Raw genomic sequence first — 8,289 nt, 5'->3', positions numbered from 1 at the left:
AGGCCCCTCTGTGGTGGCCGCCGGCAAGCCATGCCTTATAGATGCATCATCACTCCAGTCTCTGCCTCTGGCTTCACATGGCTACCTTTCTGTGTCCCATGTGCTCTTGTTTACGTGCATGTCTCTGTGCACAAGTCTCTCTCTGCTTAGAAGGAGCAGTCACTGGATTAGGGCCACCCTAATCCAATATGACCTCATCTTAACCTGATTACACCTGCAAAGACCCTTTTCCCAAATCTGATCACATTCACAGGTTCTGGGTGGATGTGAATTTGGGGGTACATTATTCAATCTAGTGCAGAAGATTGCAAACAAGATACAAACACTCAAGGACTGACACTAGAAGAGAGCTGGACTTCCCTGAGACTAAAGCTAGGAATTGGAAAGTTGGGAGCTACAGGTAGCGACACTGCTGGGCCACTCCACACCCATTGTTTCCTTGTCCCTGGCTAACAGACCCTGATTCTGCCTAGTATTGCTCATGCACGTGCTTAGGGAGGTGGGACCTCACCAAGCCAAGATGCAGTTTCATCGAGAGAGAGAGAGAGAGAGAGAGAGAGAGAGAGAGACAGGCAAATAAGCTAATAGTAGAGATCAAATTAAATGATAACAAGATACCCAAGCAAAACTGGTCAGGAAAAAAGAGGGAGAGATAAAAAACCAGATGGAATGAACAGAAAACCAACAACAAGATAGTAGGTTTGAATCCATATCAAAAACCACATTAAACATATAGGATCTAAATATTCCAATTAAAAAGCAAAGATTGTCAGATTGGATCAAAAAAGAAAGACAAAATTATTATGATATCGATAATAAATTCATTTAAATAGAGGATGCATATTAGAAAGAAGAATAATGTTTAGGAAGAACTGTCTCAAACTAATGATCTAAGCTCCCATCTTAAGAAGTGAGAAAAGAGGGCAAATTAAACCTAACATGAGCACAAGGAAGGAAATAATAAAGAGCAGAATTAAATGAAATAGAAAAATAAAAGAAACCAAAAGTAGGATCTTCGAAAAAGATCATTAAAATTGTTAAAGCAAAACAAAACTAGGCTGACTGATCAGGATAAAACACAGAGAAAACACAGATTAACAATATCAGGAGTGAAAGCGGGGACACCACTACATCTCTTACAGAGATTAGAAGGATAATACGGAACTATTATGAACGACTTTTATGCCAATAAATTTGACAACTTAGATGAAATTGACAAATTCCCTGAAAAACACAAACTATGAAAGTTCACTTGAGAAGAAGTAAATAATCTGCATGACCCTATATGTACCTGAAAAACTGAATTTTTAGTAGAAACCTTCCCACAAAAATAAATCCAAGCCCAGGTGGATTCACCAAGCTTCACTGGTGAATTCTGACAAACATTTAAGGAATAAATAATACCCATTCTGCAAAACCTCTTCCCAAAAATTTAAGAGAGAATACTTCTCAACTAATTTTATAAAGCCAGCTTTACCCTAATACAAAAAACCAGATAATTATATTACAATAAAAGAAACATATACACCAATAACCCTCATCATCACAGATGCAAACATTCTTTAAAATTGTAGCAAAATAAATCCATCCATATATAAAATGGATTATGCATCCTCAACAAATGAGGTTTTCCCAGGAATACAAGGTTGGCTTAACACCCTAAAATTAATCAATGTAATTTACCATATTAACAGACTAAAAAAGAAAGCCATATGGTCATGTCAATAGTTGTAGAAAAAGCATCTGACAAAATTCAACATCAATTTATAATCAGAACTCTAAGTAAAATAGTAACAGAAGTGAATTTCACCCATCCGATAGAGGGCGTCTAAAAAAAAACTTCAGCTAACATTATACCTAACAGTGAAAGTCTGATCAGAAACAAGACAAGATGTCCTTTTTCACTACTTCAAGTCAACATTGAAGATTCCAGCCAGTGCAATAAGTCAAGAAAAAGAAACGAAAGGCATCTGATTAAAGAGGAATAAATAAAACTTCTTTCATCAATAGATGACATAATTGTTTACATAGAACATCCTAAAGAATATATATTTTTTAAAAACTACCAGATGTAATAAATGAACCTACAAAGGTGTTAGGATATAAAGTCAATATATAAAAATCAATTGAATATTTATATATTAGTAGAAACAGAAAAATGAAAATTTTAGAACAATTTCATGTACAATAGAATCAACATTATAAAGTACTTAGGGATAAATTTAACAAAAGAGATATAAGAAAGAACTCTACACAGAAAATACAAAAAAAATTGTTGAGGGAAAATTGGAGAAAAAAAAAGACAACTAACTGAAGAGATATACCATAACCTTGAATTGGAAGGGTTAATATCTTGTGATGCCAATTCTCTCTAAATGGCTCCACAGATAAAATTCAATCCTGATTAAAATCCCAGTAGGATTTTTTTTTTTTTGGTAGAAATTGATAAACTGATTCTCAATTTATATCGAAAACCAAAGGACCTAGAGTAACCCAAACGATCTTAAAAAAGAACAAATGCGAAGGACTTACATTATCTGATTACAGGAGTTTTTGAGAATTACAAAGAGGGAGAGTGCTTGAGTTCAATTTGTTACTCCAAAGGAGTCTCTGTGAATTGGTCTGGGGGAGATAAAGAGCTGCCTGCATGGCCAGTGACTGCAAGTGGCTCTGGCCACAGGACAAGAACACAATTCAGGCAGAGGAGGAAGGGGGCACAGAGAACAATGGACCCACCAAGGTGCTCACTGAGGGCGTGACTTTCGCTTTGATCTTGATCTTCTCTGCATTATCTGTGCCGGGTATACAGCAGCTCAATAAATGTCAGCTGCAACAGTGAGTAAGGAGAATCCCGGATAAGCAATGCATAAGAGAAATGAAAAATGACTTGAGTGAATGGATAAACCAATGAATGCCTGGGTCAGCCCGTGAAGGATCTACTGACTGAACAAAGAAATGGATCGATGGACCCAGAAGGGATGTGGTGAGGGCAGGACACAGTAGCCCTGCTTCTCTTCTGATTCTCTCTATCTTCCAGATTTCAGGTACTTCCCTCTTGGTGGCTCCATCCACTGTGGCTTCCAAGGAAACAGGGACACTTTGTCACTTAATTAGAAAGTGAACATTTTTAAAACAGGGCTTTCTGATGGCTGAACATATAAAACAATGAACTTTGTTCCCTACAACTGTCCCCACACTGAGTTAAAACAGCCACGTGGGCTGCCCATGACTTCGTTCCTGACCATACATCAAGGATGTGTGTCACTGGCCGACCTTCACTTCTTGTCTTTCATCGGCCCATCTGCCAAGAACCTGAAACAGGAGGCCACGCCGGCTTACCCTTTCAGTGCCCTTTGCTGTCTTGGCTCTGCCTCTCAGAAGCGGCCACTGTGACTGTGGTTTGCACATCAATGTCCAATGAGAGAGAGAGCATCTGAGGTGGGAGCAGCATTTATGCAGCTTTTTAGGAAAAGGGGCTGAGCACACACAGTAGATGCTCAATGGATGCTTATTGAATGCAAGGGAAGGAAAAATAATAATAACCTAAGCTTTATGCCTTAAAGGGCATTTAGCAGCATCCCAGGCCATTACCCACCAGATGCCAGGAGCACCCCTTACTCCCACTCCCATTGTGACCACCAAAATGTCTCCAGACACTGTCCAGTGTTTCCTGGGAGCAAAATCGTCCCCAGTTGAGAACCAGTGGCCTAAAGTAACTGGCAGGCTACACATTATAAAATATACACACAAAACTGAAAACATTTAAAACATGATACTAAAAAAATAAATACAGTGAGAAGTGGTGACATTCTCTTCCCGCAGCCCAGTGGGTGTCCTGAGTGGCCCTGGGAGGATGTCACAGAATACTTGTGAGTGAGGCTGCCCACTGCCCTTTCTACTGAGATGCCCTTGATGCAGAGAGAGGTCATCTTACTGTAAGACCACTGTCCTGGGGACACACTGGGGTGTATGGTCCTTCTCTGCCCTCAGAGCTTAAAATCCAGGGCGACAAGACACACATGCAGGAAAGGCGCTCGTTTAAGACAGCAGATTCACAAAGCAGAACAACCGACTGACCGTGATGTTTCACAAACAGTGACCAGGGCCTATCTGCTGGCTGGGCCATCATTGGACAAACAGTACTTGTCCAGAGCCTGCTCTGTGCCACGTGTGGTTCCCAGAGTGGGGACATTGCTGTTCTCGGGGCTCACATTCCAGCATCCCAGGGTCCACCCCTCCTGCCAGCTCCCTGACCCCAAGCTGGGTGGCTGAGTCCCACATCATCTTACCCCAGCACTCGTCACAGTTCCCTCCAAGTTAGAAACCAAGACCAACGCGGAGCCGCTGGAGCTGCTTGGCCTGGGTTTCTGTCCCTCAGGCCAAGAGCGAGGACCTCTGGGGACCTGCAGTCTGTGCTGCTGCCCCTTCCCCCCACCATGGGGAGTGCAGAAGATCCAGGGGAATCTCACTCAGGCCTCCCTTTTGCAGTGTTTTTTGGCACCGGGAGCCTCATGGATCAAAAAAAAACAGCCAGGCTCTTTGTCATGGCGCCTCGGAGGCCGTCGGTGGCTTCAGGAGGAAGCCAAGCATCTCTTTCCCAGCCACTGGCTGCCAGAAACTCAGTGAAGGGGACGATGAACGCTAACTTCGTATGTTTTCGGAGAAACGTGTGGCCACGGAAGTTGCTGCTGACGCTCTGGGTGAAGAATGGAAGGGTTGTGTGCTTCGAATCAGTGGTGGGAACGACAAACAAGGTTTCCCCATGAAGCGGGGTGTCGTGACCCATAGCCGTGTCCGCCTGCTTCTGAGTAAGGGGCATTCCTGTTACAGACCAAGGAGGCCTGCAGGAAGAAAGCGCAGATCTGTTCGGGGTTGCATTGTGGATGCCAGTCTGAGTGTTCTCAACTTGGTCGTTGTACAAATGGGAGAGAAACATATTCCTGGTCTCACTGATACCACTGTGCCTTGTTGCCTGGGGCCCAAAAGAGCTAACAGAACCCGCAAACTTTTCAATTTCTCTAAAGAAGATGACGTCTGCCAGTATGTTGTGAGACAGCCCCTAAACAAAGAAGGTAAGACACCTAGGACCAAAGCACCCAAGATTCAGTGTCCTGTTACTCCGCGAGTCCTGCAACACAAACGTCAGCATATTGCTCTGGAGAAACAGCGTGCTAAGAACAATAAGAGGCCGCAGAATATGCTAAGCTTTCGACCAAGAGAATGAAGAAGGCCAAAGAAAAATGCCAGGAACAGATTGCCGGGAGACACAGGCTGTCCTCTCTGAGAGCTTCTACCTCTTAGTCTGAGCCAATCAAAAATGAGATTTTCTAAGAGTAACACATAAATAAGATCAGACATCGAAAAACAAATATCAAAACAAAACAAAACAAAAAAAACAGGCAGACTTTCCCTCTAACATTGTTTTATGGTGCTCTGCTAACACTGCTATGAAAATAAACTTTTTAAAGTTACTTTCACTGGAACTCTGGACAGGCAGCAGGCCGCAGGCCAGGCCTGGGGCAAAGCAGGGGGCGTCATCTTCCTGGACCAGCCAATCCCGTCCCAGCCCTCGCCACCTTCAGTACAAGCCCAGACCTTTCAAGTGAAGTTGAGAGGTTGATGGATGCAGTTCCTGTATTTCTCATATGTGTGCATTTGTAAGAGCCTGTCGGCTCGCTGCCACGGGCTGCTGGCTAATAAAAGACCTATAATGTACTGCTGTCCACCACCAGGGCGTCACTTCACTTTCCCAGGCCATTTACTCCTTTGTAGAATTTAATCTGCCCCTGAAATGCCCTGCGTTATGAATGGGAAGGCAGTGCACTGTGCTGGGACAATGAAACCGCTCACTCCACAAACACATGCACACCCTCTGGCCGGGTCTTGGGCTGGATGTGTCCACCTCACACCCCAGGCCTAGCCCCTAGAAGCACTCCTGGCGTCAGACCCTTAGTGACCTATTTAGAGCAGAACCCAAACTCCTCGCCAGGGCCTGGGGTCCTACAGGAAACGCTGCCACCCACCTCGCAGGCCTCGTCTCATACGGATGCGTCTGCCCTGAGCGCCCCATGCAAAGGAGCCCCCTGCCCTGGCTGCTCAGCCCCCTGCCCTGGCTGCTCAGCCCCCTGCCCTGGCTGCTCAGCCCCCTGCCCTGGCTGCTCTCCATCACTTTCTCTAGTTTGATTTTTCTCATGCACGCATCACTATTTAAAATCGTCTTGTTTATTGATTTATTTGTTTCTTGTCTGCTTTCTCCTGCTGGAATTTCAACACAGGGAATTCAGGGAGTTCACCTGAATCTCCAGGCTTAGAACAGCCCCTGGTGTGTAATGGGGGCTCAGAAAACATGTCTTGGATGGATGGATGGGTGGATAGATGGATGGATTGATGGATGGACGGATGGATAGACGGACGGATGGACGGATGGACGGACGGACGGACGGATGGATGGATGGCCTCCTGACCCGCTGAGAACTCAGGCCCAGGGAACCACCCCACAAGCTGACTTGCTTCTGCACCTCAGGACGTGCTTTCACTCTCCACTGTGCGGGCAGCTTGGGGTGTGGAGAGGCGGAGGGAGAAAGAAGTCAATCCAGGCTCCTTAGTGCAGAGTGTGCAATCTAAAACTCTCTCCCGGAGCTGGTGACGTTGGGAGAGTGCCTGTGACTCACCGGGACTGCCAGCGTGTGGCAGCAGTGACAGTGCGTGGCTTCTGAGGCTGGGTCAGAAAGGCCACCCAGCTTCTGTCTTGGTCCTGGGATGCTTGCCTCTGAAGCCCTGAGCAGCCACGTAAACAGGCCGAGAACCCTGAGGCTGCCATGGTGTGAGGAAGCACAGACGACACGAGGAGGCCACACATGGGGACACTGAAGTCCCAGCCCACAGCCAGCACCAACCAGCAGACGTGTGAGTGAAGACACCCCCAGGTGGACCCCAGCCCCTAGCTGCTGAGCCAGCCCAGCCAGCAAACCTTGCCAGCCGATTCCCAGACACCATGGAGAGAGGAAAGCCAGGCCTGCTGTGTCCTATCTGCATTTGCGAGCACAATATGTATTGTTTTGTGCCACTTAGCTAGCTTCTTACAGAGCAATAGTAACTGGACATTCCCTGTCACCCTCTGTTATGGGCTAAATTATGTTCCCCCCAAATTCATATGTTGGCGTCAACCCCCAGTACCTCAGAATATGAGCCTACTTGGAGAGAGGGTCTTTACAGAGGTCATCCAGTTGACACGAGGTCGTTCCAGTGGGTCCTAATCCAATACGGTTTGTGTCCCTATACAAAGGGGACATTTGGACACAGAGACACCACGCAGGGAGAGGGCCAGTGAAGATGAAGACAGAGACGGGGATGAGTCTGCAAGTCAAAGAACGCCAAGGACGGCCACCAGGAAGTAGGCAGGAGGCTTGGGACAGACTGTCCCTCAGAGCCTCCAGAAGGAACCGCCCTGCTGACACCTCGGTCTCGGATTTCCGACCTCCACACTGTGAAAGAAGCAATTTCTGTTGTTTAAGCCACTCGGTGTGTGGGACTTGATCATAGCAGCCCCAGGAACGCCATCTGGCCTGCAGTGCACCAACGCCCGGGGACCGATACGAACAGCAGTAAGCTGATGACACCCTGACGCTGGTGTCATTGGATCCAGGGACCCCACTACATCCAGGGCGATCGCATCTCAAATCCTTAATCAGCTACATCTGCAATGACCTTTTTCTCAAACGAGGTCCCACTCTGAGGTTCCAGGTGGACATGAAGTGTGGGACACGGTGCCAACCCAGTGCGGAGGGAGGCCCATGACTGTGCTTGGGGAGATGCTCCACCCCTGCAATCCTGAGCGCGTGCAGAGGAGACCTGACCACCCTGAGCGGAACCTCAGGCTGGGGCTGGGGTGAGCGGGTACATGGCAAGGAGGGATGGCAGGGAGACGCAGCAGGACGGAGGGTCCGGGCGTCCGTGCAGGGCTCTGGCCCAGACCACAGTCTGGACGTTCTGCCCTGCCCAGTGGCACGGAGCTGAGTGAGCGGAGGGGAGGAGCCCAGCTCCAGGCCCAGGGAACCCTCCATTCCTCTGTCCCCACCCTGTTGGGGTCCAGTAGCTTTCAATACTCCCCAGGTCCAATCCCTGCAAGACCCCTCAAGATTAAATGGGTTCCAAGGGGTGACTGGGGGCATGCTATTCTGGGAAGAATTCAAACCTGAGGAACGGGAGTAAACAATGGATCTGCCTGTGGGTTGAGAAGGTTCTCTGGCCATCCGGCCATGTTGGCCAGGTCCCAATCCTCCTCTAAAC

At 47.2% G+C, this 8,289-nt stretch overlaps 1 pseudogene; it reads left to right on the top strand.

Annotated features, from left to right (window-relative positions):
* Positions 1 to 2,647: 2,647 nt before the first annotated feature.
* On the top strand, positions 2,648 to 5,331 carry LOC109449341 (small ribosomal subunit protein eS6; annotated as a pseudogene).
* Positions 5,332 to 8,289: the final 2,958 nt, after the last annotated feature.

The sequence above is a fragment of the Rhinolophus sinicus genome, linkage group LG15, assembly GCF_036562045.2.
Source record: "Rhinolophus sinicus isolate RSC01 linkage group LG15, ASM3656204v1, whole genome shotgun sequence".
In the NCBI taxonomy this organism is placed as follows: domain Eukaryota; kingdom Metazoa; phylum Chordata; class Mammalia; order Chiroptera; family Rhinolophidae; genus Rhinolophus; species Rhinolophus sinicus.
The sequence above is the reverse complement of the archived record's forward strand: the minus strand, read 5'-3'. Positions and strand labels throughout refer to the sequence as shown.